The sequence below is a fragment of the Cryptomeria japonica genome, chromosome 7 (genome assembly GCF_030272615.1).
Source record: "Cryptomeria japonica chromosome 7, Sugi_1.0, whole genome shotgun sequence".
Lineage (NCBI taxonomy): Eukaryota > Viridiplantae > Streptophyta > Pinopsida > Cupressales > Cupressaceae > Cryptomeria > Cryptomeria japonica.
Genome location: NC_081411.1, coordinates 358,479,832 through 358,491,220, shown reverse-complemented (window position 1 = coordinate 358,491,220; position 11,389 = coordinate 358,479,832).

Genomic DNA, 11,389 nt, shown 5'->3' with positions numbered 1-11,389 from the left:
CATGCAAGTGTAATGGTAATTATGTGTATACAATACATGGAAATATTGATGATCATTATGTGTCTACAGTGTAATGATTGTTTATCTATATTTTTCATTGAATGAGATTGACGATTTTTTGCCAACTTTGGAAAAAATACTTCCCTAATAAAACCGAAGGGAAACTTGAAAAACAGAGATAGGATTTTATAGGGACCCCTCTCATGGCCCCATAGGTTCAAATGGATCATTTGTAGGTGCCATGGATTCCGAGTTAGGGCCCGTCAAAGTTTGACATTTTTTAGCACTTAGGGTGCTCAAGGGACGATGTCGGTAGGGTATGACCCTGAGAGTTCGACCAAGTGGGGGGCCAAAATAGGAGCATGAATAGGGTAATAATGCCTAACTGGACATGTCTGAGCTGAGGGTTCATTATCACAACGAGCAGAACGATAAATTGACCACGCAACAACATTCGATTGAATGAGATTGACGATTTTTTTGCCAACTGAAAAAATGTTGCCCTAATAAAACCGTAGGGAAAATTGAAAAACCAAGATAAGCTTTTGTAGGGACTCCTCTCATGGACCTATAGGTTCAAACGGATCATTCACAGATGCCATAGATTCCGATTTAGGGCCCATCAAAGTTTGACAATTTTTAGCACTTAGGGTGCTCAAGGGACGACGCCGGTAGGGTATGACCCTGAGCGTTCAACCAAGTGGGGGGGAAATAAGGAACATGCATAGGGTAATAATGCCTAATTGGACATGTCAGAACCAACGGTTCATTATCATGATGAGCAGAATGAGAAATTGGCCATGCGACAACATTCGATTGAATGAGACTGACAATTTTTTTGCCAACCGAAAAATGCTGCCCTAATAAAACCGTAGGGAAAATTGAAAAACCGAGATAGGATTTTCTAGGGACCCCTCTCATGGCCCCGTAGGTTCAAACGGATCGTTCGCAGGTGCCACAAATTCCGAGTTAGGGCCCGTCAAAGTTTGATAATTTTTAGCACTTAGGGTGCTCAAGGGACGACTTTGGTAGGGTATGACCTCGAGCGTTCGACCGAGTGGGGGGGGGGGTAATAGGAGCATGCATAGGGTAATAATGAATTGCATTGTATTGTTCATTAAATGAATTGTATTGTATTATTCATTAAATAAATTGTATTGTTCATTAAATGAATTGTATTGTATTGTTCATTAAATAAATTGTATTATTCATTATACAAACAACAGTTATGATGAAATGAAATAAATTGTATTGTTCATTAAATAACTATTATTACCCATTGTTAATTATTAGAATGAAGATTAAAGATTTCCATGATAATACCATGCACAGATGAGCAACAATTTATATGATCAAATATCAACTTTTGTATATATGAAAATGTCAAATGATTACAAGTATATGTCCATACACAAATATGGCATAAACGCCAACTCAAACAAAAAGTATGTCTATATACGTGAATGTATGTCCATATACAAAATATACATGCCAACTAGACATGTAAGCATCCCAAAACTATCTATAACATCCTAAGTTGTTGATGGATCATCAAAATCGATCCTCTTCGCTGCACTGCTCAGCTCTGAAGGATCCTGCACAAGAAAAAACAAACCATGATTAAGATTAGTTATATTATATAACTCACATTCGAAAAGTTAACTTAAAAATGAGCTATAATTGAACTATTTTTTTTTACCTCATCTCCACATTTTCTCTTCAGCTTTGTAGGACTCTTGATGTATGTCTTTGGTAGAGGAGGTATGTTTTTAATATTTTCATACACAACCTACATATGTTCACAAACATGACATTGATACAAGTTTGAATATAATTGTCACCAATAATAACAAATTATATCTACTAAACACAAAATAATATAAACACACATGTACTCGAGGCATCTCTTCTTCTTCTTTTTCATCTTCAGGTATATTGGGTGTAGTCAACAAGGATGTGAAGCCAATAATTCTCTGTACATATACACAACAAGTATATGAAACTATCAATCTATGTCTAGACATGTATAATCACTATAAGTTATTTAAACTATTTGTTCAATCATAATTGCATTCAATTACATTTCCCTTCTCTCGAACTGCACTACCAGATCCTAAATCACACAACCTCGAACTCATGTTGCTTGTGCCCTACAAGAGTAAAATAAGATATACATGCAAGTTACTACATAATCTAATTAATACCAATATAAATGATGAGCATGTATGTACAATAAAATACAAATGACTAGGTGCAATAATATATCTACCATCAAGCTATCAAGGCCAAATGAAATGGCCATCAAGGTGCCCTCCTGGATCTGTGTCAAATCCTCCTCGGTCATCAATTGTTAAATAGACTATGTAAATAAAAACTAGTACTTAATATTATCTAGATTATAAATATTCATTTAAAATATAGAATGAACTGTAAAAATACAAATCTTACCACTACACTATCAATGTATGATGAAGGTGCCTCCTCGCCTCTAGCATGCGAGGACTCCCCAGGGTATCCTCTAGTCTGTGTCATAACATCTAGTGCATCGTGCATCTCATGCACCTCATAATCCGCACTGTGCACAGGAGGATCAATAGGTTGTCCAACTGGACCCAAGCATATGTGCCCACACATGACACAACTATGGGCCACACAAATATGTGGAGCCGAGAAGGACGTGTCAGCGCCATCGGATGCACCGCTACCATCAAAAGTAGGTTGATCTATTGACCCAGCCTGAGAAACCAAAAGGCTACTCAAAGAGTGAATAGCTGATATGGTTCATGATGTCGCCTCACAAATGATATCTGGATGTCGCACTAGAGGTGGGGGAGGAGGGGGACATATGGGCCCTAGACTACTTTGATTGCCCTAGGTCTATTTTGGGGCATACCTAAACCCACACCCTAGAAAGGTTGGATGTCAAAGTAGTTCACATGTTTTCCTAAAACAAACTCATCATACAATTTTTTTATGAAGTAGAAGGGGACATCAAGATTGTTGTTGGGTGGTTTGTTGAAAACCATCCACCAGCGATCCCAAAAGTTTTTCACAATACCATCATTTGTGCACCATTTAATAGAAAGTTTTGTTTTTTGGGGGTCTACGAGTTGACCAGTACGGGGATTCACAAACAATGCAGTGATAGAGGCTTTGGATATCTCGAGATCCTTGATCTCTTTATAGGACAAGCCATCCGCATATTAATCCCTCATAGAATCTCGCCACAAAAGAGTGACATTGTGGTCCTCAGTGATGGTTTCCATACTCTTTATGATCAACGTGAGGGGATCAAACATTGGGTTTAGGCGAGGGATCAAATGATAGACATCTGCAACCACCCTCAATTGGTTCAAATTTTGTGCAATTAAATCCTGAATTGAGGGGGGGTTTGGAAAAGGAGGGTTTGGTTTTTGCGGTTGTTGTTGATCAATGTTTTCACTATTATCCCCCATTGTTAACCTAATTGAATGTAAATAATTGAATTTAGTTAACAAATTTGAACAATTTTGTATTTGATTTGAAAAAACCTAGTTTTCGTGAAAAAAACCATATTTTCAATGGAAAAATAGATAAACATTAAAAATAATACAAAAATTGAATGAAAATGATTGAAAACAATAAAAATCCTACCTTTGAATTTTTTTTTTAGCAAATTTGGGTCCAATAACTGGATATCGGATCCAAACGGATATCGGATTCCAAAAATATCATGCAGCCCGTGGGTTAAAAATAACTCACGGGTTGTCACAGTTTAATTATATTGTCTTAGAAAATCAGATATCTGATTTTTATACTTAAACTATTTTAAAATAATATTATATTATATAATATAATAATATATTATATTATATAATATTATATTATATATTATATTATATAATATTATATTATATATTATATTATATAATATTATAATATATTATATAATATATATAATACAATAATATATTATTATATTATAGTATATTATTATATTATATAATTATATAATATATTATTATATAATTATATAATATATTATTATATAATTATATAATATATTATTACATTATATATATTATATAATATTATATTATATTATATAATAATATAATATATAATATATTATATAATATATAATATATAATATAATAATAGATTATATAATACAATAATATAATATATAATATAATATATTATTATATAATATAATATATTATTATATAATATAATATATTATTATATAATATAATATAATATAATATTTTATAATCTAATATTATATTATATATTATGTATTATATGATATATAATATAATATAATAATATATTATATATTATATAATATGTAATATATAATATATTATTATATTACATTATATATTATAATTTATTTTTTAATTTAAAATTACCTATAAAAATCGGATATCTGATATTATCGGATATCTGATATCCGATTTGCTTAGGTGTTTACCATGCCAAGGTGTACTAACACCCAGGCCAAGGAAAAAGTCAACACGAATTTTCGCGTTTTTAGGCTAGTGGAGAAGGCTATTTTTTTCACATTGCCACTTTTTGGCCCCCCATGATCCCGCACTAACCCAAAAGTTAGTTCCAAGCTATGCCACACTTCCCAAGCAAAGGAGATATCATAAATCCTATTACTAGATACTTATCAACATAATGAAAGACTAGGAAGACTCTAGAGACCAAGGGGACCAACTTTCATACACAAGGTCACCCTAAGAAATGGTCAACAAAAGCTTCAAGATAATGAAACATGTAAAACTAGACAATTTGGGGATACTAGAACCTATTAAGGATACTAGCACACTACACTATAGTCCTAGATTAGTGTTGGTGTCCATTTCTAGTGATGGTGTCTAGTTCAAGCACTAGAGTCATGATTGGGTGTTGTAGTCCCATTTTAGCACTAGTGTACTGACTAGCGAGCAATATAGAGATAAAGATTGATCCATAAGACAATATGAATGTAGAGGACACATCCACAAAGGCCTATAATTGAATAGATTTAGAAAAATGGATTCGACTCCCTAGCGTTTTTCTTAAAAATTAACACCAATTGCTCTTCTAAAGGTAATCTAAATGTTATTGGAATTGGTGGTGTTGGACAAGATGTGAAGGCTCAATTATTTTAATTTTGTCTACTTGTAAAATATTTCATTCTAATTATCAAATGGAAGCTTGGAAAATGCTAAAGTCACTATAAAGACCTTATGCTAAGGGGTGGATAAATTATTTACATGTGAAATAGACTTTGATTCTAATTTTTTAGCTAAACAGTAAAAAATTACAAGAAGATTCTCAGAGATTGGCTTTGGTTTCCAAACATATCCTATGTCTAGACTCCAATTTTGAGGTAATCTCTTCTATCCATATTCTTAGAGATTGGAATAGGGCTACTGACTATTTCTCTAAATGGGTATTTGAGGGGAATAGACTAGACTCCAATTTTGAGGTAATCTCTTCTATCTATATTATTAGAGATTGGAACAAGGTTGCTAACTATTTAACTAAATGGGTATTTGAGGGGGATTGTTGTTGTTTAGGATGATTTAGATAAAATTAAATATCAATAGCTCCTCAAGTTTTTTCATGAAGATCAAGGAAGATAGCTACATCCTTTCAAGGATATAAAATAGGAGGATATTTGGAGTTTCCATGAGTTCTTCTGAGTATTCTTGTATGATCCCTTGGTGGATCTTGATTATGTTGTATGTTACAATGGCAATGACCACACATAAATCTTTGTGTTATGTTTCCTTTTAATACAATTTTTTTTTTTGAATTTCCAAATAAAAAAGAAGATCCTCAATACCTAGATATTCATGGGACCATAGAACTTAAAACTATCATAAAATATATTGCACATTGTTTCTATTAAGTAACAATACCAAGTGATCTTAACTTAAAGAATCTTTAGAATTTCATGGACTCTCTCTTTCTAAGTTTTTTGTCAATTACAAAAGAATATCTTGCAAGGATATGATCAATAAGCTTTTAATGAACGTTGCATTTCCTATATGTTCATTTATGCAATAACCATGTTATTATGAGATAATGAGTTATTTACACTTCAACAAATAAGGCCATTGATAATTGAAATTTTAAGGAGTTTATTCAGAAGTTGTAGGCATGTCTTGGTAATGACAACAAAGATATTAAGGATCATACAATACAAGGGATCTAGAATTTAATTAGTACCACACAATTTACATATTAATTATAGCCAATTACTTCTAAATCAATATAGCTTTGAGTTTTTAAACATACACATTAAACATCATAAATTTCTATTTTCCTTAGAATATCACAATTATTTTAAATAATATTTCAAATTTATATGGCATTCAATTTATTGAAAAGATTTGCACAATTTCAAATTTAGGATATGCATGTTGATTTTAAATATAAACTAAATTACATAGTTATAGATATTTTGTATACATTCGCATCTTGATGATATACATGGGGATGCTTGACAATTATATACCAATGCATCAAGCGATTTGTTTATATTACTACTATTATATTTTGTTATTTTATTTATATTTCTTGACATAAGCTAACTTATTATTGTCATTATGTATACCTTTAAATTAAGATCAAGCATGCTTTTAAAACTTATAGATCCAATAATTAATTATTCCAACATTTAGGAACAAAAGAAAAGAAAAACAAACAAAAAACTCATTCTAGGATTTTTTGACATAATCAAAGAAAATTGGGATCACATTCTAAACAAAATTGTAGTTATTATGAAAAATTCTTTCAATTGATTATAACCAATTATATAATGTCTTAATTTTCAAATATAATAGAAGATATTATATGCATTTTAAAGTTATGTTTCAAAATTCAAATTAAATAGCACCTTTAAACATAATACATTATACACAAAAATAAAATTCTTGGAAATTTCTCTGTCTCTACTATGGGCTCGTCGGTGTTCAAGTCAATTTGGAAGGCGTGGGAGAGTGTTAGGCATAACATATCTAACAATTGAGTCAACAAGGATGATCTCATTTGTGGGGAAAGGTCTATATGGTGGAATTTATTCCACAATGGTAAGCCCCTTGCCCTCACTCAAGGCTGTTCGACCAGAAGTTGGGCTAACAAAGGTATTTGTTGTTTTAAAGATATTTGGTTAAATGATTATCTGATCTCTTGGGATGATCTCTCTGGTAAGTATCATCTTCCTACTTCCAATAAGAGAACTTATAATATAATGTTTAATGCTTGTGTTGCTTTGCAGATCCCCAAAAGATGTGTAACTATTGAAAATAGGTTTGTTGACATCTCTTGGTGTGATGGCACTAAGTTATGTAAGTTGAATTCTATCTCGGTTTATAACTCTCTTATGTACAATGATTGCATTCTCAATCACATTAACTCTCTTTGGTATACTGACTTGATGCCCATGCAATGGGGTAAGCTATTTAAATCAGTGTGGAACAGGTCGATTGCTCCCAAAAAGAAGATTTTTAGATGGTTACTACTTACTGATAAGCTTCCTATCAGATTTTACCATTATAGAGATGTGCTTTGTACCATATGTAAAGTTACTGAAACTACTAGGCATATTTTCTTTGACTGTATTGTTCCTAAAGAAATTTGGCTAATGTTTGGTTTCTCATTCCCATTGCATGTTACTCTTCTTGATATTGTTACCGGTTATATTAAAGGCATTAAAAAAGACAACAATTTATTATGGAATTTGTTATCATGTGAAATTCTTTGGTATATATGGAAGATAAGAAATGTAGATAGGTTTCAAGGAAAAGAGAGGGTCCTTACTAAGTCTTTTCGCAGACTCGCACATTATTTTGTCTCTTCTCATGTGGACTTAGTGATTCGGTTGAACAAGGAGAAGTTTCAGAGATTTCTGAGCAATGACCATACCAAGATCTTTGTACATGAGCTCTCTCATAGCTACACATGGCATAGGCTCAATGCTGAAGATACACCCTTTATCAGTGCCCTAGATACCCTTTTCGAGGAATTCAGAGGCAATAGAGCCCTGATTTGCCAGCAGATGATATACTCAGCTTGGATGAGAGATGACCAGAGGCTGGTTTGGATGGAAGGCCCCATGGGTTGGGCTACATGGATGTAATCTTTCAGTCATTGTACATAGTATCATATTTTTGTATCTAATGAGATATATAGCACTTATCAGTCCTTCATAGTTAGGGATCTAGGAGGGTCAAACATTAACAGTTTGTTATAGTAGCATGATTTTTTGAGGTTGATAAGGCTATAAAACTTTCAGTTTTGTACTTTTGTTTTGTTACTCTATAATCAATATAAAAAAATAAAAATTCTAATGCATCATATTTTAAATATTACCTAATATACAATTGGTAAATAAAAATATTGTATCTTCTAATGTAGTAATTGAACTATACTCTAACATATTAGATTACATATAGTTTTTTTGTTGACGCAATCATTGAACTTCCTTATAGCATAGGTGCTAACATTTATGTGCAATGTAAAAAGACAAAGAATGTCAATTTTTGTGTTGATATCACTCAAAGCTATACTAGAATCCTTTTACACCACAACTTAGGAAGCATCTCAACATAAAAAAGTACTACAACTATGACAAGTTGTTACTGGTATTAGAGAGGTTATTTAAGCTTCTATACTCTTTCAAGTCCAAGTCTAGTAGCTATGAAAGCTTGTCAATGGTATTAAGAAGGTTATTTAGTTTATAGTGCCATTTTATTTCAATGTGTAGGAATAAACAATAAACAAGAAAAAAACTTATGTTAGGTTTATATGAAATAGTAAAAGAATTTTGGGGAGCACATTCTAAACAAAATTGAAATTTTTACAAAACATTCTTTCAATTGATTATAACTAAATATGTTATGTGAACATATTTCAAATACCATTGAAGATATCATATGTATTTTAAATTGTTTTCAAATTTAAATTAAATAGAATCTTTGGAAATTTTTCTCATCATTATCTACAAAATAAAAATGAATTACAAAAGATAATATTGTATACACACATAATGATATTTAAAACACGACATTTAAAATATTATATGATATATAAAAGCTGATCAATAATAATAAAAACTTTTAATGTAATAATCAAACTGTACTCTCTAATTACTTAGATATGGTTTTCTATCTGTCTATTCATTGCACCTCTTTCGGGTGCATGTACTAGTTTTACAGCACAGCTTAGAAGCATTTCAACATAAAAAATACTGCAGCTGTGGTAGGTTGTTAATGGTATCAGGGAGGTTATTTAAGCTTTTACAGCCTCTTAAGTCTAAGAGTAGTAGCCGTGAAAGGTTCCCAATAGTATTAGGAAGGTTATTCAATGTATAGCACCATTTCAAATCCAAGTGTTGCAACTGTGATAGATTGCCAATAGTATTGGGGAGGTTATTTAACCTATAACACCCTCTCACCCTCTCAAATTGAAGTGCTGCAGCTGTGACAGGTTCCCAATAGTATCAGGGAGGTTAGTTAATCAGACCTAGAATTTGATTGTCACCCCTGCCTCTCATATAAAAATTTCATGAGAGTACACGAAGTATTTAGAGCTCAAAATACAAATTTCTACATATAAACGAAGTATCGATAGTTATTACTTGAAAAAAATCTTAGTCAGACAAAGATTTGTTTGATCTATGGCTTAAACAAAGACTCTACTTCCTAATTTCTTATGAGCACATAATTGATCCTCAGATCTTCCATGGAAAGCATAACCCTCTTACAAGAAATCAGATAAGACCACGTCCTAGCCTTGTAATTCTCTTGCAACCCTTGTATAAATAGATGGCTGACCTAGATTATAAACCCCGAAGTTAAAACAATCTAATACCCTATAAATTTCTCAATTTGTTAGGTTTATACCAAACAACTGCTAACCAGACACTCTAATAAGACACCCAAAATTAATTCATGAGGCATGCCAACATCTCAACTTCAATCCAACAATTAGATTCTTAAATAGGGCTAAATGTTTTCCTTAAGAAGACATGAGTGAGTTACCATTAATTCTAAAAGTGTAAGGAAGATTCATGTTTTTTGTTGACTCCATTAAATCTACATTCTACACAAAAGCATTGTATCGCTACCTGCACAAAAACATGTAATCCAAAATACTCTTAAATAACCAAATCAAATACAATTAATTTAGCTATGCAAACAATGATTGAGAGAATTGGGCAAAAGAAAATAAAATCGAATTAAACACCCATATAACTATAAGTTTGATTGACAGAACTAACCATACGAAAAGACATCCAAACCAAATACCCAAGATAGATTAGTAAATAGGGAAGAGGAAAATGCGACCAAATCAAATACCCACAAACCTATAAGTTTGAAAGCTCATAATCAAGCACAAGGAAAACTAACCAAGTAAACACCCATAAGATTATAGTTTTGATTGATAGGTATAATTGACCATAGAAAAATTTAAGCTAGAGAGAAAACTTTGTAAATTGTAAAGCTTTGCGGGAGGTTCCCAACAGCTTAAACGCATCATTTCCCAGTTCACTAAATTTATCAGTGACCATGTCAATATAATCACTGCCATTGAAGGCAGTTGCAACAACCGTGAAATAATACTATGAAGAGGAAGACACATACAAGGGATATTGCGGGTTACTATTTACTCAACCTTGAAAACTTATGTCATCCACTCTTATCTTCATTGCCCATGCTAGTAACACTAGCATGTTATGCAACCTTCTGATGTGCATCTTTTTGATGGATATTATCTTAAAGCTATGAGAAATAGGTTGTAGCACGAGATTATACTTGTAAGAAGGTAAACTTAGTTACTCAGATTAAATTCTTCAACTAATTATAAAAAAATTAAACTAGAAATCCTATTCATTTGCAGCAATTTGAAGCAGGTTCTTTCACCTCATACCATTCCTGATGTGTACCGATGATTTGCATTTTTAAATGTTTTTAGTCAATGTTTTTTATAATGAGTCAAAAAAAAATTCTTCTAGATTTCTAGTTTTTTTTTTATTTACTTTGAGATAGGCTCTGTTTTCTCTTGTATTCACTTTTTAAGTAATGGATTTTGATTTTGTGCTTCCAACAGAAAACAACCACACTAACACAACTAAATTTTTACAATGGATAGAAGATTCAACGAAACAGAGGACATTAACAGTGTCATTGCAAATATGTTGCAAGAGAGCAACAAGTTAAAGGGCAACCTCAGAAAGTTAATTCATAACTACGAATATAAAATGGCCAACCAATCAATAGAGTACCCCTCTACTTCTTGTACTGGTGTTAATTCCATACATAGTATGGAATTATGCCCTCTTCCAATACCAATTGTTGAACAATTAACTGATCCATTGGTTATTTTCACATTAGGAGAGAAGATATTT